A 22789-nucleotide genomic window follows, 5' to 3' on the forward strand; every position below is an offset into this window, starting at 1 on the left:
ATAGGACGGGATGCATCTACTTGACAGAATTTGGGAGGCATTGAAAGTTACGTGTATGAGGTCTTAGCAATGTGGAAACTGCTTTGATATGATGCTAGGTGAAACGTTATTTTACACAGGTAAAATTGTAGATAACTTACTGTTATATTTTTCACAAATATGTATATGAAAATAGATTTATGGAAAATAGTAGTCATCTAATTACTCTTATTATCAGCATTTTGCAGATCAGTGCTGTTAAGTAACTTGTCAAGGTCACACAGCTACTCAGTGAGAGAGTTTGGACCTGATCCCAGCATTGTCTGCATCCCAAGACCATGCCTTAAGATTATAGTAAACTTGTAATATTGCTTCTTTGACACTTAAAAAATATATATCTATTATAAGGAAAATTAATGAGAAAGCCAAAATGGTACCATAAAAAGTTTTTCTTTGACTTAATTTGTTCAACTTTAATTTTCTTTCCACTTTCATTTTTTCCTATCCTCATTCATTCTTCTCTTTCCTATTCTTTTCTCCTTCCCCATACTTTTGTAGAAGAGGAAAAAGTTTTCCTTGACTCTTAGGGTCCTTGGCTGTGTCTGAAGATGAGACTAACAACGATTAACAGGACTAAAACATACACACTTACTTAATATCAGTTTTATGTGATTCAGCAGCCTTCATAGGGAAATGAAGACCCAAAGAAATGGTAAACCTGAGTGTTTTTATGCTAAGTTTGATGAAGAGCGGACATTTGTGGAAAGATATGGTAAGACAGAGTAGCAGATAAGTATAACAAAATGTGGTAACTTAGTGAGGCTGTTTCCTTTAGATTCTTCTCAAAGTCTCCAACTTGGCATGTTGGCATCTTGGATGTTCATTTTTCCTCCAGGTATAGGGAGGGTGCCTGTCACAGGAGGGTCTTAAGACCTGCTTCGGGGGTGAAGGGAAGGTGGAGGGTTAAGGTCAGAGAACCTTCTTGCTTCTGCTCTTTTCTCAAACTTCTTCAGCTTAAAATATTCAATACGCCAAGATACTATACTTTGGGGCAATGTGTCCTGAACCTCATCACTTTCAGTTCTCAACCAGCAAGAGCCATATCTCTACCAAGACCGTGTTCCGGTGGATAACTGAATCACTGCCTCACCCAGCCTCCTCTGTTCCTGACTGGGCTTCTCCCATCCTCGGTCATTTCCTCTTGGATGCCTCGCACCTATCTTAGTTTATTCCTTCTTTTCCACTGGAAGTAACCAAGGGAATTTCCAGACCCTCTTTGTGGAGGCGGGGGGGTGACACTCATTTAGTCTCGTATATTTTAAATCTGAGCAATTGGAAATTTCTACTCCTGCTCTTTAGTTCTCATTTTAGGAGCTGCCTTTCTTGGTGGTAATGACCGTGGAGCAAATGTTAACTGTTTCTAGAGAATTCATACTAATTTGGCCCTTTAAAAGTTTTAAGCAGGAAGACTATTTTCCCTGGCCTCCCAGGGGTAGTGGGTAGAGGTGGAATATGCTGGTGTTTATCTCATGTTTTTAATTAACATGTTTGTTTTTAGGGTGTCTTTTCTTCTCTGACATTTCTCCCTCTGGACTCAGCAAGTTTTTGAATCGTTGGTTCTCCTGCCGTGAGAACATCCTTTGAGAGAGGCCCTAGAGAAGTTAAGAGACCCTGGAGATCTCAAGAGATGTTAATTAGTAGGAGTAAATAAATGGCTTATTTATATGTATGCGCATTTTAATGCTGTCCTTTCCTTTTTTAAATTAAGAAGTAGAAAATGTGCTTGTGCTTAAATGTAGTGTAAAGTTTCCCATATTCCTTTGGGTGTTGGTCTATTTTCCCTGGTTGCAGTAAATATGTTCAAAAGAGTTTTATCTCTTGAGAATGGCCTTCCCCCATTTTATTGCCTTTTATTGCCACCCCTACCCTTGCACAGAAATATCATCTGAATGGTAATATTTTATCATCTGCTATAGTAACCATACTTGCTTATTTTCAAAAATTATACAGGACTAGAGTTGAAGAAACAGAGGCTTGGGGCTTCCCTGGTGGCGCAGTGGTTGAGAGTCCGCCTGCCGATGCAGGGGACACGGGTTCGTGCCCCGGTCCGGGAGGATCCTACATGCCGCGGAGCGGCTGGGCCCGTGAGCCACGGCCGCTGAGCCTGCGTGTCCGGAGCCTGTGCTCCGCAACGGGAGAGGCCTGCGTACCGCAAAAGAAAAAAACAAAAAAACAGAGGCTTGGCAATTGCCCATGATTTGCATAAAACTCTTTTCATCCAAAAGTATAAAAATTATAGTGACTGAGTAAGAAGGAACCTTTAGAATGTCTTCCCCATTCTTATCTTCAGGCAGCCTCACACTTAAGACTGCTTAAGGAAATGAAATGCTGGAAGCCATTAAAGTTATTTTCAGAACTCTTCCTGGTATCCTCCTTCCAAAATATAATAAGTCAAGCTATTGGAACTTTCTTATTAATATTTCACTTAATCTCTTACAGCAGAATTCAAGCTTGTTTTTTTACATCCTATTCAAGAGAAGCAGTATGGAATAGTGGTTAAGAGCATGAATTCTGGGGTTAGTCCACCTGGGTTCAGATCGTGGCTTGGCCACTTACTACTGTGTGACGCTGGGTAAGATAGTTTATTTCACTTGGCTGTAGGGTTCTCCTCTCTAAAACCAGGTAAAACTAGGTAAGAGAATTTAGTTAGGTACTAAGATACTTAGAACAGTGCCTGGTACAGAGTAAGCACTAAATGATCTTTATGAGATTAGTCTTACCATTAAAAGAGGAGAATGGTCTTCACATTAGAAAGGGTAGAACGATAGTTGAAGGGGAATTGAATCTCAAGATGTCAGGAGATAGTAAGAAAGCCCCAGTTTGAGGTTTTTAATCCTAGACTAATTACATTCCAGATTCTTGAGAGAATGTGTGTAGGTTATGATAGAACCATTTTTGGTAATCATCTTGGAAGCTTGGAGATATTTCTGAAGACAATTAAGAAATAAATGGTATTTTCAAAAGCCATCCAACAAAACCTAATGATAAGGTTGTGCACATGATGGACTTGATTATAATACCGTTAGCTGGATTTGCAGATTTGTACTCATACAATTACAGTGTTAATTAATGGCTCATGAACATTTTTTGTTGCATCAGGAATTTGAAGGAGTTTACAATTAGAATACCAATAATGAAAGAAATAAAATGTAAATAAAAGTAGAAAGTTGGCACTATGACACAGCAGAGCCCAAGCATGGGACCTAGGATCTAACGTTATATGTTACCACTGAGCTTTAGATTGAGCTCTGAGGTTCTTGGCAGCCAAGACGACAAAGGAGATGTGATCCATTGTGTCACTGTCGTTATCCCAGACTAGAAAGTAAATAGGTTCCTCAGGGGAATTTTTCCTTAGTGCTGATTTTTAAAACACATTTTTCACATGGGACCATAAATAATGAGTATTGATTTAATAGGCAATTCCTTCAACAATACGTTTTGATGCAAATGCTCTTTCTTAAAACAACCTTAGGAAAAAAGTCTAAAAGTTATTATTAAATGTCTGTTCAGCAAAGGCACTATTATGAAAGGCTAAGCTAATTTGCTCTATGTATGTGAACTTCATGTAGTCTGACTTGATCCAAGATGTAGTTTAGAGATTGACTGTATATCCTTCAGTAGTGTTTTTCAAGTCATTTCTCCGGTTGGGAATTTTAGCAAGACCAGTATGCTTTAAAAATCAGCTTGGAAGTTAGTTAAGTCAGCCCACTATGAGGAAAACCATAATTTATTTCTCCACCAAATCTTGAAGCTCGGAGTTCATGGGAGGTGCCAGGGCACTTGGTTGGGTGGCAGGGGGTGGTGAAGGAAGAGAAAGACTTGAAGGGTAAAATTAAGCAGTTTCAGCTTTAGTTATTTTTACACGTGGGGTCTTTGGAAAAGACTATGCGACAAACAATAAAATAAATTATTTTGTTTAAAAATTTGGAAAACTACCCTCATGTTGCATGGTCATAGTGATATTGGTTTAGTTAGTCATCCTGGCAATAAAAAAATACAAAAGAAACTCTCATGGATTGGTTTATTTTAATAAGAACTTTTTCTGAAGATCTAGCCAAATGATTAGTTGCACAGATTACCTCCTGAAAGGGGTGCGGAAAAGGGGAAACAGACAAATTCCAATTGCCTTTTGAAGAAAAATTTCTGCAGATACTGATTTTAGTTTTAGAGTAATTAATACTAATCTATAACCTATTAACCTTAACTTTGGCTAGAAAACAGAATAAATTATGTATTTCTAGACCAACCTAGGATTCTAGGTTCCTCGACCAAACTAGAAGAATGAAAATAAAACCATGTATCAACATACAGGATAATAATTACTTTTCTAATTTCTGTGGAAATTGAGACTGCATGCAATTTATCTGATTATTTACAACAAACTTGAGACACTAAAACACAGCAGCCATGCTCCACATACCAGTAGAGAGTATTTGTTCTGCTTTGAAAGCCCTCATTCTTCCAATGTTAAAAAAAATGCAAGTTTTGCAGAAGCATCAATAACTGGGTGTCTATACTGCTATCATGTATCGATAGCTTAGGTCACACCTAGTCCCTGCCCTTAGTGTTAAGGACAATTCAAGGGAGATAAAAAGCTATCTTTAATCTCTTAGGAAATGGAGAAATACAGATAAATAGAGATGAAGCCTTTCTCTCTCAATCCCTCCCTCTATACTTGGAATAGAGCATTAGCATATCTTTAGACATAAGACTGTTGTATATTAGAGTCTTTTACCCCTCCTGGAACCTTTTATATCCCTAATCCTAAAAACTCAGTTAGGATAGGGTCACCGTTAATTTATTATGTAAACCAGGACCCCTTTGAATATGGAAGTAGTTAATGACAAGACAATAAGCAAAAATGGAAGGGACTGTCCTGGACAAACTCCATGTATAGTGTCCTAGAATCTAGGTATAAACAGTTGCAGGGATCCTAGAGTGTGAAGGGTTAAGGAAGTAGAGAAATGTGTGATTAAAATTAATAAAACACATTCACTATTTACCAGTTGAAGTATATAAAAATATAAATAAGAAATTATAAATCCCCTGTAAACCTGCTTCCTAGAGATAGCAATTGTTAATATTGGGGTGAGTGACTTTCCACCTAGAATCTTCATGCAGAGTAAAGAACATGTATCTTTTTCTTTTTTTTAAATCAGTATCCCTTTTAACCATTGCTTTGTATCTGTTGCTTTTACTTAACTTTAATCATAAGCATTTCCCTGAGTCAAATATTATTTAAAAAAATTTTTTTAGGGCTGCAAACTATTTTATCTTGTAGTTATACTATAATGTATTAATCTCTCCGTATCATTGGTATTTTGAGTTATTACAGTTACAAAATATGATGAACATCTTTGTAACTCACCTTTTGAGTGGAAGTCTCACCTTTTGAGTGGAAGTCTCATAATTTCTTGAGAGTAAATTCTGGGAAGTGGAGTTCCTGAGTCAAATTTTCAGGGCTCTTGATACATATGTGTGTGTGTTTATGTGTGTGTGTACATGTATATATACATATAAATATATATGTATATATAATTTAAATTGTTGTCCTTCAACAATTATGTTGAAAATTGTTGTCCTTCAACAATTATGAAGGAAAAGTTATGTGGCAAGTAAGTAGGAAATAATTACTTCATTGGAACATCCTTTGCTTTATTAACTTTGGAGAAATCATGAAATCTTTTATTTTTCTCTCAATGTTTTTATGAAATGACAAGCAGTATGTCTGGGGTTGGTTATGAAAATACAAACATGTACAGAAGTTTTTTACATGTGTCATTGGATTGAAAAATGAAGGGAAATTAGACTGCTAAGTAAGTGTTCAGTTGGTAATTTATTTTTTATTGTTTTATTAAAAAAAATTTTTTTTTGGCTGCGTTGGGTCTTTGTTGCAGTGCGTGGGCTTCTCATCATGGTGGCTTCTCTTGTTGTGGAGCACGGGCTCTAGGCACGTGGGCTTCAGTAGATGCAGCACGCGGTCTCAGTGTTTATGGACATGGGCCCTAGAGCAGTGCATGGGCTTCAGTAGTTACGGCACATGGGCTCAGTAGTTGTGGCTTGTGGGCTCTAGAGCACAGGCTCAGTAGTTGTGGCGCACGGGCTTAGTTGCTCCACGGCCTGTGGGATATTCCCGGACCAGGGCTCGAACCTGTGTCCCCTGCGTTGGCAGGAGGATTCTTAACCACTGTGTCACCAGGGAAGTCCCAGTTGGTACTTTGGACTTAAGTGCCAATCAGGTGGAGTAAGTGACGTGGTGGTTGGAACATCAGGGCTCCTAACTTGAATGGACATTCCCAACGAGGTGAGAGGGCAGTTTGGTGCATGAGAGCAACATTAAGCTGGGGAGTGACCTCTTTGCTTAGTTGCAGAAGATAAGTCAGGTTATTTTTCAGAAGCTTAAGTCTATCAGACTGGCCTTGTTATTTATTGGGATGATGGATCGATAACAACAGGGGCTCATCCTCGAGGGCTATTGTGATCAAGACACAGCAAGTGAATAGAACATGTAGTCCATTCTAGTGGATCTCAGGAGCTATAAGCAGATCTTTGACTGCCCATGAAGGGCTTTTATTGGTTTGTTTGCTTTTTAAATTTGTGGGTGTCATCAGCAAAGTCCCTTCTTACTCTATTCCAAATAATCTGTTGGGGAAAATTCCAGCTCTGGTTAACTTTTCCTTGTTCCTCAAATTTGAGGGAAGAGAGTTGAATGATCCACTGTTCCAAAAGGATTCTTGTGTAGCCATGTCTTGTTGGAGGAAATAAGGCAAGAAAGCTTCTAGACCTGATTATAGATCCTCCATGGTGCTCTTCAAGGAGTGCATCCTCTAATCTTCTCCCATCTACTGAGGACATTTCATGAGGCCAGTACAGTGTCCAGGGTTGTCTGGGACTGAATCTCTAGACTCAGGTGACTGAACTCTCTAGTAGGGCTTGGTTGGTATATTATATGAGAACACAGTGTTAATTGGACACCTCAGATGTGCTGGTAATACATGTAAATCCTCTAAGCTAATAAGCTGTTTTGGATTTCTCCGTTTCTTCATTAAGATCACACATATCTTAAGGAGAGTTGGCCATACTACCATGCTGTGTGGAGGGTGGATTAGCAACCACAGTTCACCAAGCTTTAAGGTGAATCTTTCGATCCTTCATAGACTTTTAGTACAGGAACCATCAGCTTAGACAAGATAACTGTGCAGACAGGGTAAAAGAAATAGGACGTCATTCGCAGAGACAGAAGTTAACATATTCTTTCTAGCAGATAAACAATAGAAAAGGCAATATTGTCCAAGAGAAAACAAAAATAATATCAAAAGAGTTTCTTGGGACATACTTTGAACTCCCCCCTGCTAATTATGCAGAGGAAAATTACCGTGCGCCACATCCACCAAGGTTAGAAAAGGAGGAGAAAATGTCTTTAAACTGCAGACTACAGTGTGAGAGATTTAGATTGGTTATAAGGAATAATATTCTGGTAGGATAGTTAAACACTGGAAAGTGTTACCCAAGAGATGTTGCAGGCCTAGAAGTGGGGCGGAGGAGTTGCAGGTAGGTACCTCTGACCCCTGAATGCATTACAGTAAGAGTCTTTAGAGAGCAGTGGGAATAAAGTCATGTGAAAGAAGTACACAAGCTATGGTTACAAAGAATTTTCGGGACTTGACGGAAAGAAAGAGGAAGAGCAAAGAATCACTCCTAGGCTGAAAAAACATCATCTCAGGGATGGCGGAAGAGTCGGGGTGCTAATGCACATCAGAATATAAAAGAGGCACAGAAGGAACTGTCTAGACAAGAAAAACACACTGTGAAAAAAGGATCGAGAAAAAGGGAGAGGAATTAAAATGTTAGCTTGCTATGTTTATAGCAAACAGTTATGTGCTTGTAGAAATGTTTTGGTTTGGTGTCTGGAAAATATGTATAAAATGTAAATAGCTCTTTATTTAAAACATTTGAATTACTTTCTCTGAAGAATATTAAATAGTGATAGATTGTGAATTGGCTGAGATATTTATGGGCTTTCAAGGAGAAGAATAATATCAATGGTCTCCTACAATCAATTCTTAAATTATGATTCCTTCATCAGTATTGTGATTTTTGGTGCTGAGTGTGTGCTCTGAGGTTCCGAGTGCATGTGGGTGTCATTAGACAAATGTTTACTAAGCAGACTACTAAGGTCTGCATGGGTTCCAAAGATGTGATGCATTTTTCAAAAGGAGCTTGCAGGATCCTCAGGGAGATTTGACGGTAGCAGACACCATAAGGGCCCCTGGGAGGTACAAGGCATTTCTACCAGAGCTGAGAGCTGGCAGCAATGAGTGTGGGCTCTGTGAGAACACACAAGGCTTTCCTGGAGGGATGGCATTTGGGCTGGGCCTTGGAGGGGAGATGGAGGCTTTGACGGATGGAGATATGCAAGCAGAGGGAGACAGGCGTCCTAGGAGCAGAGAACAGTGGTTGGTAGTACAGAGAAGCTCTACATCTAATGTGTGGTGTTTTCTGAAAGCCAACAAAGGCTTTTGAGGAGGAAAGAGCACCATAACCTTGAAGGAGAGAGAAGACAGGAAGACCAGTTAGGCAGCAACTGAGTTAGTTTAGGCAAAGGAATGATGGCTTATCCTAGGTAAGGAAATGAAAATGACAAGAGTCATGAGGGAGAAACTGTGAGAAAGACCTGGGTAGGTGAAAAGGGGGAATGCAGAGAGAACCAAAGATGGGAGGATGCTTAGTAGAATGTTGAGGCCATTGATAAAAACTAGAGAGACAGAAAGGATATTGATAAGCAAGTCCTTGGAATCAAAACCTGCTTCTCTTCTGCCTGCTTTTCTTTCTTCCCTCCCATCCTCCCTTCTGTCCCTTGCATGAAGCCTCTGCTTTGTGCCTGCTCTGCTCAACGTAAAGTAATGAAGGGAAATAAAAACATGCAAACGACATCCCCTTGCCTTTTAATTGCTCACCATCTAGTTTGGGGAATAGGATCTATGCATACTTCGGAAATAATTAGCACACAGTTAAAGATAATAGAACTACCCGTGTGAGTGCAAAAGAGAAAAATGGTGGGTTAAGGTCTCTGTCCAGCAGAAGCTAAACTTAGAAGTGGATATGCAAAGTGTGGTCTGTTTTAGTTATGCATCAGGTAATAAACGGGGTCAAGGTCATTGGTTCTGGTTCTAGTTTGAACCAGATTTCTCTCTCAGGTTCCCTTGAAGATGTTAGCATGTCTCCCTTATATTCAGAGATCAGAGGAATATTAAAAAAGTTTATGACAAGCTATTCCTGCCCTCTTGTTATTTATGGAGATTTCTTTTCCCTAGGAATTACATTGCAGATAATTCATTTTTGAAAGCTTTCCTGCATTTCAAAAATATTTGTTGAATGAACAAATAGAGTGACTTTTTAAATTAATTTAACCCCAACTTTCAAATAACATCATTCCTAGATGAAGTGAAGCCTTCAAATGATTTCCGGGTCAGATTTATCGTGGTCATACCTTAGTGGAGGATTCCAGCTTTGGATTTCTCATCCGGCAGTTGTGAACTAGAAATTTTAAACACCACGCACCCATCCCCTATCTTTAAAGGACCTGTGACTTCAGTAGAAGCTCTAAGAATTTATTTTATTCCAAAATGTTAAAAGAATCCAAAATGGGCTGGTTATTTTGCACTTCCCTGTTAATAGCACCCAGGGATAAATACTGGTATCTTTTGTTACCATCTGTTTTCTAGTTTCTCTATTTTTACGTCCTGTTTCTATTCTGTTAAAAATTCTCTTCTATTTATAAAAAGTACATATAGTTGGCAATATGAGATTTTTTTTGCGTCTTCGTGTATTTGATGAGACAAACTACTAGATCATTTTGGAAGACAGTGATTTGTGAAATTTGAATATGAAAAACCAGTAGCAAAGAGAAGAAAAGCAGTGTGGGTATTTGCCAGACGGGAGATGCCTTACTGCTCTTTGGCAGGCCCTGAGAGCCACTTGATAGGAAAAGGCTCACTGAATCTAATCTTTTGATATTCACCCAGGGCAACTGCTGACTTCAGAACAGGTACTGTCTCTAGGAGTAGAGAGTGATCCCTGTGGGGCACTAGAAGGCCTTTTTTTCCTATTTCTCCTCTTTCGGGTCTCTGTTCTCTAATTAAAATAGGTGTTTTGGAAAAAGAGAACATGAATTCTGAATACAGTAATAAATTGTATCCTTGCCTCAGATGGAATTAAAATGACTGCAGACTTGAAATTTCCCTGCCTCTGAAAACTTAATTTGATATTTTCTGTTACACACCAAGTAGTGATTTGCAGAGGCACAGACTGCATCTAATCTTACATCTAATTATCTGATCATCTGAATCGCAAATACAGTAGTTAAAGGGTGTCTGTTTAAAGGGCAGCCGCAAAATGTAAATATTAAAAAGGAGAGCTCTCTAGTTTTCAGGAAGCAGACATGGGGATTTATAATAGCCATTATGTTATTCACGGTATTAGGTCAGCAGGTCACATAAAAATGTGGTTACGTTGTTCTGTCGCTAAAATGTGAAGATAATTCTGAAGTCTGCTGAGCTTGTTTTGACAATTAACCTCCATTAGTATTCTAGGCCACATAAGAGCAAAACTCTTAAAAGGCTCTCTTTTTCATGAATGTACTGTCAAATTGACTTCATTTAAATAGGACTGTAGCCACAGTAAATGATGAGTTGATATTTATACAAAGCATAACCTTAATTAAAATATTAAACGCAGTGTTCACGGAATTATTGTACATTTATATGTAATAGAGTAAAAACATTGCATGGGACTGTTAAGCTTTTTGTATGAATCTAATTAACTTTGACAGGCTCTGGGCTTTTCTCCCCCTTATTTTTAGAAGTGCTGTAGAATAAATGTTCTTGCATCTGGAAAACTTCAAACAGTTTTGATCAGCAGTTCAGATCTGATTTAAAATGTACGTATTGAGATGCTCTCTTAGACGTGCAGGGCTCAACTTCTTGTGGCAGGAAGGCAGATGCGGAAGGGAGAACAGCTGTAGACTGGTGCTGCCAGTGGGTATTGTTTTTTGTCACAATTTACTGTCAAGCCGCTACTGCTGTGAGCAGGTCTTTGTATATTAGGCTCTGGTTAATGAAAAGGTGAACTCGTGTGGCTGATTCCCTGGAGGGCGATTAGGAGGGAGATATTTCTCTTCACCCTTACACTTCTGTAGCCCTGAGGGAACAGAGGCACCAGGAGCAAATCTAAATTCCCACGGAGCCCAGTGACTTCCTGTTTGGTAAGTGAGGGAAGGAAGTCCTCCTGCAAACAGTGAATTAGGACATTGAGGATAGTGCAGTTTTTGTTCTCCTGTTCATTCCCTAAAATCCCACTACGGATCAGCACTGAAAGAAGCTAGGAATTTCTCAGTCTAATTGCTATGATTCAAAGGTAATAATAATAGCAACAACAATAGTTATATTTTATTCAGCACCAATTGTGTAGCAATTGATTTGCAAACATTACTTTTTTTAAGTTTTTAAAAATGTTATCGAAGTATAGTTGATTCACACTGTTGTGTTAATTTCTGCTGTACAGCAGAGTGATTCGGTTATACGTATATATACATTCTTTTTCATATTTATTTCCATTATGGTTTATCATGGGATATTGAATATAGTTCCCTGTGCTATACAGTGGGACCTTGTTTATCTATCCTATGTATAATAGTTTGCACCAGCTAATCCCAAACTCCCAATCCTTCCCTCCCCTACCCCCCTTCCCCTTGGCAACCACAAGTCTTGCAAACATTATTTTATTTAATCTTTATCCCATCTCTGAAGAAGATACTATCTCCAGTTTACTGATGCGGAAACTGAGGCCCAGAGCCTCTATCATCCTTCCAAAGGCACATAACTACAAAGCATCAGTGCTATTAAAATGCGAGAAAAACTGTAAATTGGCGTTGAACATAGAAATAGATAAAAATTAAGTGTAAAAATGTAACACAACAATATGTATTTAATATGGACCTATTTCTGTAAAAATGCAAAAAAAGAATGTGTGGCTATATATGCACACAGACACACAGACACATGTATATTGATACAGATAAAAAGTAAGAGAACTGAACATACTAGATGGCTGACAGTGGTTATTTGAGGTGGCTGAGCAGGGGAAGAACAAGTAGAACAATTTTTTCAAGTTTTTTTTCATTAATTTCTTAAATTGTTACAATCCTTAATTCATGTAATTAAAGATTAATTACAAAGGGTAATTAATTAAAGGGTAATTACAAACTTAAAGATCCAGAAAGGACTTTTGCTGCCAAAGTGAACGTTTGAAAATGAGAATACTAAAAAAGAAAGTGTTGGCAGCTCTAATTTCACCTAGGGCTGTCTGACCCCAACATTTGTGCTTCTTCTAGTAAACTATGTGGCTTTTTAAAATGTGTGATTAATATTAAAAAAAAAAATCCCACAAAAGGGGATGGTGAATCTCTGACCTCCCTTTGGTCCTTGGGAAATCCGGCTTATCCATTGCTGATTTGAGGATACATCAGAATTCCATCCTTAATCTATTTAAGCCAATCAATATATATCGAGTCCCTATGATGCACCAGTTGCACTGTGAAGCCCAGAGGAGGCTGCAGAAATGAATAAGGCACTGATTCTGCCCTTTTAAGGTGTTTAAAGCATCATGAACAGACAGACTTATGCTCAAACAGCTGACAGACAAGGCTTAGTGTCATACATGTGTTGACAGTGGGAGAAACAGTGTGCCATGGGACATTTAGGAGGGGACAATTATAGGGCTAGGGCTCACGTGACAATTTGTTGGGTACCTAGGTAGATGTCTAGGAGCTGGACGTGATGGAAGATGCCAAGATGTGGCCTCTGTCCTCAATGACTGTGTAATGTTGTAGGAAAGAGAACATTAAAACACGAGAAAAGAAAGAACAAGAGAAGCCAGGAATAGTATGTAATGGACTGCTTCGTAATATAAGTTAGGCCCTAAGTGAAGTAAGAATTCAGGAAAGGCAGTGATCACTGTGGGTAAGAATTGTAGAAGAGGGTTTCATAAGGAAATAAATGATAGTACCAGTATGTTTTCTGCTTAGCAATTGCTCTGTGAAAGAGTAGTGGCCGGGAATCCTAGTTTGTCTGCACTTTAAAATTGGCCTTTGAGTGGAGTCTCTCTTCATTCTCTGACCGTTGTTTAAAAAAGGACTGAATAACATTAAATCCATTCACGGCTGATGCATTTAGTTTATATATATATACACACATACACATACATGCATTTATTTGCTATATTCATATAAATCAGGCATCACAGATGTCTCCCTTTCTCTCTCTCTTCCCTCCTTCCCTCACTCCTTTGCTCTCTCCATCCCTCCCCTCCCTCTCTTTCTCCCTCCCTTCTTTCCTTTTTTTCCTACTAGTATTTCTCACACATTGGGCACAGAATCAGGCACACTTGGTTTAAAAAAGAGAGAGATTTCTACCCTAAAGCATAGGAGACTAGAAGTGTAGAGGAGCTAGCTGTTTAGGGAGTTTCATTTGAACAGATATTAAATCTGTGTTCTAGATCCTTCTAGTAGTACCGTGATCATGTGTCTAAAGTATCTAGCACAGTGCTAGTATATTCTAGATGCTTAGTGGTAGTTCTCTTCTCCATCCTCTTCTCCCACCTTTCCACAAGGCTTTAGTGATCCAGTCTGGGGAGAAGAGAGAAAAGCCCACATGGGAGGGACTGTAAAAAATAATCTAAGACTGAGGGTTGCATATTTGGAAAAAATTTGATGTTCAGTAATCAATTCCTGCCAATGTCTCAATATTAGAGTGATTAGGTCTATTATTGAGCAACCCTGGACTTCCTTAGAGTGAAGATAAACAATGTAAGTATATTAAAAATGCATATGCATCTAGAGCAAATCACATACACTGTTAAGTATTTGGGATGGTTATTTTTGAAAAAGATATTTATATCATATTGACTTTTTCCCTATTTTTTTGTTGTTAATCATTCTAAAACAGATAAAAATCTTTCACAGCCTGTCTGACTCATACTTCCTTAAAGACTGAACTTAAGACTCAGCCCTTGCATTTTTTTTTTTTTTTTTTGCGGTACGCGGGCCTCTCACTGCTGTGGCCTCTCCCGCCGTGGAGCACGGGCTCTGGAGGCGCAGGCTCAGCGGCCATGGCTCACAGACCCAGCCGCTCCGCGGCACGCGGGATCCTCCCGGACCGGGGCACGAACCCGCGTCCCCTGCATCGGCGGCGGACTCCCAACCACTGCGCCACCAGGGAAACCCCTTTGCATTTTTTAAAATGATAATTTTTTAAGTTATATATGTACTCTCACCATAGAGAATCTGTAAAATAAATAAAGGAAGTATAAAAAACAAACAAAAAGACATAATCCTACAAGCTGGAGAAAACTATTGTTAGCATTTGGTTTCAAGTTCTTCTAGTCTTTTTAATGCTTATTTATATTATGGGTATTGTATATATTTGGTTGCGATTACACTTTTTAGATTTGGCTGCACAGTTTTTTAGTGTGATTCAGTTTAAGATCATTACTCACTTTCACAATAGTTCTGAGGGGGACATAGAGAAGAGGCCTGTCATTGAACCTGATCGGGCTCCATGCCAAGGCTTCCCTCTCCTCTGATGTCATCCCCCAGAGTGTGGATGGCCAGGGAGTGACCTGGGAGGAACTTCTGCTCTGTGCCTGATGGGGCAGACTGGGAGGGCAGTTGCTCATGGCAGCTGGCTGGCACACAGGTTCTTGGAGGGCTGACTGGACATGGTCAGAAACGGGAAACACGAGTTAATTGGCACGTGTCTTGGGATCCAAGTTCAAGCAGAATAACAAGTTAGGACCTGATATGACCTGAATGTGGTGGACTTGTGGGATCGAAACAGAGTTGGGAGAAGAGAAAACATTCCAAGAGCATCTTTAGTCGGACAGCAGGCTTGTATATTCAACAGTCTTTTCTGTCCTCTCTGAATGCATTTATGCCAGACTGTGGGGCCCCAGGACTCAGGTGTATGAATGGTTAGCGTGGCAGCACGTTTGGAAAGGGAGACAAGGTGTTTATCCCAGAACTATGGCTTATATGTTTTTATTTGGGATAGTTCTGGGGAGTCTTGTGGACGTTGTGGGGGAAGGGAATGTTAAAGTGTCCCTCCCCCAACAATGACTTGGTTCTCTTACTGATTATTTCTTTGGAGCCCCAAAACTACCCTTAGTTCAGGAGAACTCTTGGAGCCTTGTTTGAGGGAAGGTCCTTCACATCTGAACTGACTACGGAGTCTATGCAAGGTCCCTAGGCCCATGGTGGTCCAGAAAATCCGTGTCCTTCTGTGTTGGATGACCGATCGCAGATACTTCTTGATTTAATATATATTTATTAAGCACCAACCGTGTATCAGATACTGTGCAGAATACTATGGATATAAAGACTAATAGAAATGGTCCTTATCCTGAGGAAACAATATACAGAGAGGTAGATTTGTAAGGAGATTAATATAAGCCTTGGAGTTAGAGGTGGGGTTATGCTTTTTGTCCAGCCATGGGAGTTCAGTAGTGAGTCCTAATGAATGATTGTTGAATGATTACATATTGCATTTACCTACTTACTATCACCTTTTATCAAAAGCAGAATTTTGCACATAACTTGTGTTTATGCAAAGCTTCTCATGCTATTACTTGTGTTTTGAAACCTGAACAAATACATGACTGTCATTTTTTCCCTGCTGTTTCTACAGTGTGCTGTTTTTTTAATAGTCCTCTTTACATACTACTTTCTCCTCAATTCAACATTTTATCTCGTTTATAATCCAGTAAACCAGGAACTTGACTTGGGGTGTTACCCGTTTTATTATTCCTCCAATGATCTTTAGAGGCAGTTTCGGGATTATAGCAGCAGTTCCTGAGACTCTGAAATGGGATAGATTCACTGAGCAGTGATTCTCCACCTTTGGTATTTGTCAGATTCCAGAGATGATCAGCTCCTTGTCACAGCTGGAGAATCATTGGGGACGTGGAGCTACAACTGAGATTGTTGCTGGACATGTGTGAATGAAATGTATATTTCATGACTGCAAATTGTACAACATTGTGAATCTGCCACTGTGGACAAAACTGGATCTGGCTTTTGACCTTTTTAGACCTTTTAGAGTAAAATAAAATTCTTTAATTGCTGGAAGTTAGCTAGTTCTCTTACGACCGTAGGGAAAGGGTATGTGTACTACTGATCTGGTCGATCTTCAGTAGGTCTCTAGGGTGTGATTCTCAAACTGTAGCATGCATGCGAATTGCCTGGAGGGCTGGTTAAAACACAGATTGCTGGGCTCCACCTCGGGAATTTCTGATTCAGTACATCAAGGTGGGACCCAAGAATGTACATTTCTAGCAAGTCCCAGGTATTGCTGGTGCAGCTGGTGCAGAGACCACATTTTGAGAACCACTAATCTAGGAGCTTCCTTTACTGCGTAAAACTATGATTACTTTTTAAAAATGTAAATTGGTGCTAGAGAATGGACTTGAGGATATGGGGAAGGGGAAGGGGAAGCTGTTACAAAGCGAGAGAGTGGCATGGACATATATACACTACCAAACGTAAAATAGATAGCTAGTGGGAAGCAGCCGCATAGCACAGGGAGATCAGCTCGGTGCTTTGTGACCACCTAGAGGGGTGGGATAGGGAGGGTGGGAGGGAGGGAGACGCAAGAGGGAAGAGATATGGGAACATATGTATATGTATAAGTGATTCACTTTGTTATAAAGAAGAAACTAACACACCATTGTAAAGCAATTATACTCCAATAAAGATGTAAAAAAATAAAATTAAAAAATTTAAAAATATGTAAATTGGAAGGAAAAAACACCTATTGGAGGATGGATTCTCCTTTGGAATATTCATGATTCTGTGGAAGATCAGAAAATCTATGTTTAAGTATTTTCAGGAAGGGAGACAATAGCTTTCCTCATAACTTATTCAAATAGTTTTTCAATTAAAAAAATCTATTATAAAACCTTTATCTGAAACTTACCTCATCTTTGTCTTAGACTTTTTGACCTTAGAAAGGTGGCATCATTGATAATTGAAGATCATTATCAATCGTCTCTATTTCCTCCCATCCCATATCCCCAGTCTAAGTAATATATTGCTTTAGTACCGTAATACTGACCTTAATTTAATTTTGATAAACAAAAGGATGGTGACTAGTAAGGCCAATTATCTTTGAAGAGAGAAGGCTGAACTCTTTTAACCTGTACAAGAAAGATTTCACAGAAGACATCCAAGTTCCTGAAAGGAAGTTTATCTGACCCAGACATGACAGGGAGAAATGACTTTAATTTAGCTTTGCCTCTTTCAAGTAAGGCTTTATATCAGACATTTATTTGGATACACTTTGGTGCCCTTTGTGTTTTCCAGTTAGTAAATGAATGACCCATGTAACACCTAGCCTATGGAAAAGCTGTGTAACTTTTCCTTGGATATCAGGGGTAAATCCCAGTTTTTATGTAGCCTGAGACATAAAATCTGGGAGGCCCTCCTAACGAGTACAAATATCTCTTATATTTGCAACTTTTACAAAAATTTATGCCAATGTGAAAATATTAAACTTCTTCCAGGGCTGGAAGCAGCCCAGGCTAGTGAGAGGCCCTGAAGGTTAAGTTTCATTGGCTTCAAGGACAGTTCACTTCTGACTGTATCACAGAGCCCTGACACAACTGCTCACACATTGTGGATGCTCGAGGAAATTTTGTGGAGTGAGTTCATGAATTCTTCATCACAGTATCTTCAAAGCAGTGTGATTTCCATTATTTTTGAGCTGTTGATGTCACTATCAGTAACTTGATGTTGAACATGTGTTTAGCACTAGTTTTTTTGTTTTTTAGAGAAAGAAGACACAGGATCTAAATCAACCAGTGTTTTTCTGTGTAGAATCAATAGCATATTCATAAGGGACCTCCCATCTTAAGCTAAAGAGATTAGCAGTGAAGACAAAATGGTGATGATGAATGCTGCTTAGGCCAGGGAGGATGTCAGCCTGATAGACCTGACAGATAGAACTCAAGGCTGGTTAGCTTGGAATTCTGAAGATTCTATTGCTCTGTCTTCTAATTTTTAGAGGATATAGGGCTGGGAGGTTTTGAATGGTGGAGAATTTGCTCTAGTGAAGTCCTCAATTTCTGGATGATTTTTTTTTTTTTTTCCGGTACGCGGGCCTCTCACTGCTGTGGCCTCTTCCGTTGCGGAGCACAGGCTCCGGACGCGCAGGCTCAGCGGCCATGGCTCACGGGCCCAGCCGCTGCGCGGCATGTGGGATCTTCCCGGACCAGGACACAAACCCGTGTCCCCTGCATCGGCGGGCGGACTCTCAACCACTGCGCCACCAGGGAAGCCCCGATTTCTGGATGATTTTAGTGGAGCTTTGGCTACTGCACTGGGCTTGGGAGGCCAGGTTCAGGTGAGGATGGACTAACAGCAGGAAAACACATGATCCTGGAGTATGGTCAGAGCTGTTTGCCTCCTCTGCTCTCGAGTATGTATCATCAGGTAAAGATTCACAAGTGTTTCTGCTTTGAGACGGCAGTAAAAAATAAGCGAAGAATAAATGGCTGCAGCTTTCTCTTCATTAAGGTCAATGTGGTGGCTTAGGTCTTCGCAGAGATTCTAAAAGAAAATATAATAAAAGTAGAGGATTAAGGAGGTAGGCAAAACAATTTAAAGATAGTCACAAGCACTGAAAAGGTTTTCCTTAATGATTGGATTTAGAGTTGTGAGGGGGTCATTTAAAAGGAAGGAGGAGTACCTTATTAGTCCATTATATCCCTGATCAATAGAGACCACCCATTCCTTTTAAATAGTTTATGCGTAATAGCTAATAGATTGACCAGGGAAAACAAAGTATCATTTATAATTGCTATTTGAATATTTTGTGTAAAAGTTAATCTTCTGAAGAGTCAGAGAAATCATCGTAGATTAAAATAAGAAATAAAGATTTGCATTTATAAGAAATTAATGATAGTTCTGAAACTGAAGAATCATTTAGTGCTGGGAGAAATAAATACAAATTGTAACATCTATCTGATGGAGTTTTGCTTAGATTGCTTCTGGTAATAAACCATCTATAATAATATAAATCAAGGGCTGGTGTTTGCCATAAATTTGCAATGTTTAGCATAATATTTGTTTGCATTTCATACTAAAGTGACACCAAGAAATATGAGATTAATAGTTATTAAGTGAAAATGACTTTCATGTCTGTAGTCATTTTTAGAAACAGTTATGTGTGATTCATTTAGGGAGCAGAGAAAATTAATTTGCAGCTGTGGTGGGATCTAGCGCGTTAGAACAAAGAGGGAAGTTCCATATAGTAATAAACTTGTGGAACAGAAGGGTGGGATTCATTTTTAACCCCTCCTTTTGATTTCTCTCTAACTTCTCAGTACCTTATGGTACCCTTCAGGTCACTACACTTTTGTTTGTTGACTCCAGAACATTATACTAATAGCTTAAGGAACAGGAAAATGGATACAAGTTCTCAAATTATGTCATAACATTGGAGATCACAAGCTTAACCATACCTAGGGGGATAGAGGGTCAGATGGCAGCAGCAGCAGTATGGTGCCTTATATTAATTTTAATTAGTGTTTTCATTAAGAAGTGTCACATTAGATTCTGATTTTTTAAAAAATGACACACTATCTACTTTCATTTGTTTTACTGCACTACAAATCCACAGTGATGTTGAAGTGCAAGTCTATAAATGTTTTTTTGAGAAATCTAGCCTCAGATTTTATGAGCTTAAAAAAATACATAGATTATATAAACAGATTATAGAAATATAAATAGATTGTGGAGAACAGAGAATATGGAAAACATTTTTCCATCCAACTGACATAAAAGTGAGAGAGGAAGAGAGTAAATACGAAAACTAATAATACGAAAGAGTAAAGACACTATTTTAAATGCTTTATATGTGTTAACTCATTTGTGTTATCTTGGGTACTGGAGCCCTTTTTAGGCAGTGGTGCGTTTACTTGTTCAGGTACTACTTACTGAACACCGTGTCTGTGCTGGTCACAGAACTAGGTTGGAAGCATTAATGTTTTAGAGGAAGGTGGAGAACAGTGATCATATTTAAGAGTTTTTAAAAAATAAGTCCAACTTCTGGTCAATATGGTGTTATAAGTTCATATTTTGAGGACGCTCTGCCCAAAGTATCTACCAAAGCCAGATAAAATATTTTAGACACATAATAATAAAACACAATGTAATGTGAAAATTTTAAATTGGATCTCTAGGTGGACCAGAGACTGGACAGAAATGCCAAGCCGTGGTGAGTTGAAGTCCAGTGTGGGCTTGCTAGGCTCCGGGTCTGGAAGCAGACAGAGGTAAATTAGGCAGTGGAGGGGCTGGAGGATAATTAAAGTACCCTGAAGCCAGAAACAACATGAAATTAGGAGCCGTCCCTACCTGGCTGACCCCCTCCTCTCAACTGCTGCCTGGGACACTGATTTCCAGGAAGCTGTGTGTTTAGCACTTGGAGGACAGAATCAGCCCATGACCAGGACCTGAACCAAATCATCTGCTCCCTTGATTTACATGTCTGTAGAAGGCCCAACCATATCATGGAGGCAGTAACTCTGAGCTAACAAGATAAGACACCTGGCTCTGGACTGAGTGCCCAGGAGGATAGTTGGAAGGAACTACAGATCAGCCAGGGATACTGATATGGAAGACATCTCAGTATGCTGGGGTATAACATGGGACTGTTTTTATTTTTTTCTAATCACGACTTTCAGTTATATTAAGTTTCTTCCTCTTTTCCCATCCTCACAAATCATTAGCTGATTCCAAAGTTTTCCAGTCACTTTCATTTATTAACTTATTCCCGCTTAGTGTAAAACTTAAATCTTCAAAATCTGGCTCCTCCTTTATGCCACGGCAAGCTAGAACTGTAGCCCTGGTAGCTTGAAGTGATCAGCAAGGGCAAAGGCTGGTTGTGGTATGGCTCTGAGGCATCTTCTTTTTCTCCCATTTCCTCTAACAGCCCTATAGCTCCTCCTGGTTTGGGAAGGGTAGGGAGAAGGGGTCAAGGAGGCTGACTTCCTCCTAGTCATGGAGGTGGTGCCTGATGTTACTTGGATTTGGCAGGGTTCTGTCTGAAGTTGGTGCCCTCTATTTTAGGTTCCCTACGTTCTTGGGAGAAGTAGTCATCTTCAACACAGTCCGTCTTTGAGGATCATCGCAGAGAGGGGCTGCACAGTTTCCCTTTGGGTCCTAACAATGGTCCACATGCCCAACAGCTTCTTTGGTTAGGTGTGTGATCACTTGATCGAGTAGCCACATGGAGCCTGATGACTTCCTCCCCTCCACTCATCTTGGTCTCCTTTGCACGAAACCAAAGTGACCTTCCAACTTTGTGGAGGACTGAGATGGAGTGGGATTACTGCAGCTCAGCACTGACAAGCCCTACTTTATAAACTTTTTTTGCAGGGTCTCCCTACTTTGGTTCTCACATCCATGGACCAGAATCAGGCACTCATTTACATAAGACTCCATGACACCAGGGGACTCATGCTAAGTACTTCCAAGAATGCACCTGCCAATGTAAAGGTAACCATTAAAATATTAGAAATATAACTTAAAACTAGGTCAAATAGATTGTGGAGAATAGAGAATATGGAAAACATTTTCTTTCCAACAGGCATAAGAGTGAGAGAGGAAAAGAGTAAATACAAATTGCTGGTATACAGAAGCCACAAAATGAGATGGTAAGAATAAGTACCCTTGTAATGAAAATGTATTAACTATATTTACCTTACCTATTAAAAGACAGAAACTAGCAAATTTTTTTTAAAGACAGCTAAAGTTGTAAAAGAATGCATAGCAAGATTTAAAGTATCAGAATAAGATATCCCTAAGAGAATGCAAACCAAATGAAATTTGGTATAAAAATGTTAACATCAAGCAAACAGATTTTAAGGTAAAACAAAACAATACAAACACATTTATCGTGAGTTAGAAGACACAATGCGTAATGAAAAGGAACAATATACCAGGTATATACAATACAGTTGACCCCTGAACATCATGGGTTTGAACTGCACAGGTCCACTTCTATGCAGCTTTTTTTCAAGAGTAAATACTATAGTGCTGCACGATGTGTGGTTAGTTGAATTCAGGGATGCAGAGGAACTGGCTATACCAAGGGCTCTTTGGATTTTTGATTGCATGTAGCGTTGGTGCCCCTAACATCCGCATTGTTCAGGGTCAACTGTCATCATCAACTTGTAAACACTTAACAACATAGCCTCAAATACATAAAGAACTAAACTGTCAAAATTGCAAGAGTAATGTCCGAGGTAACTAACGGAAGATTTCAATATGCATCTCTCATGATCCAAAACCAAGCAGAGAAAACATTTACCAAGTGTAGAGCCTTGATCAGTATAATGCACAAGATTGAATGTGTGTTGTGTGTGTGGATATGCACATGGACATGCACATATCCATGTTCTTATTAACAAAGAATACATATTATTGAGTATACATGTACCCAAAACTTTTTAAACACAACTGCACAAGAATGATAGATCTTTTTATATTCATAGATTTTGAAGAATCACTGTCATCTGGATGATAGTCTTTGACATCTGTATAATGTAATTAGAAATCAACAACAGTCAGTTCTTCCATCTGTCGGGCAAAAAAATTTGTCCTCTACCAACTTACGTTTGGTGGTCTGGGGACCCGCAA

At 39.3% G+C, this 22789-nt stretch overlaps 1 protein-coding gene across 21 annotated transcripts in view; it reads left to right on the plus strand.

The window, feature by feature from the left end:
* LOC307187328 (uncharacterized protein) overlaps positions 1-22789 on the plus strand; it is a 666419-nt gene that overhangs the window by 26800 nt on the left and 616830 nt on the right. Inside the window, exon 2 of one of the 21 annotated variants that reach the window (XM_079923224.1) lies at positions 21527-21646. The exons of the other annotated variants lie outside the window; for them this stretch is intronic. The gene's annotated coding sequence lies outside the window, so the exon portion shown is untranslated. The remainder of the gene's footprint in view (positions 1-21526; positions 21647-22789) is intronic. 21 annotated transcript variants of the gene reach the window in all.

This window comes from Stenella coeruleoalba (genome assembly GCF_951394435.1).
Source record: "Stenella coeruleoalba genome assembly, chromosome: 5".
In the NCBI taxonomy this organism is placed as follows: Eukaryota; Metazoa; Chordata; class Mammalia; order Artiodactyla; family Delphinidae; genus Stenella; species Stenella coeruleoalba.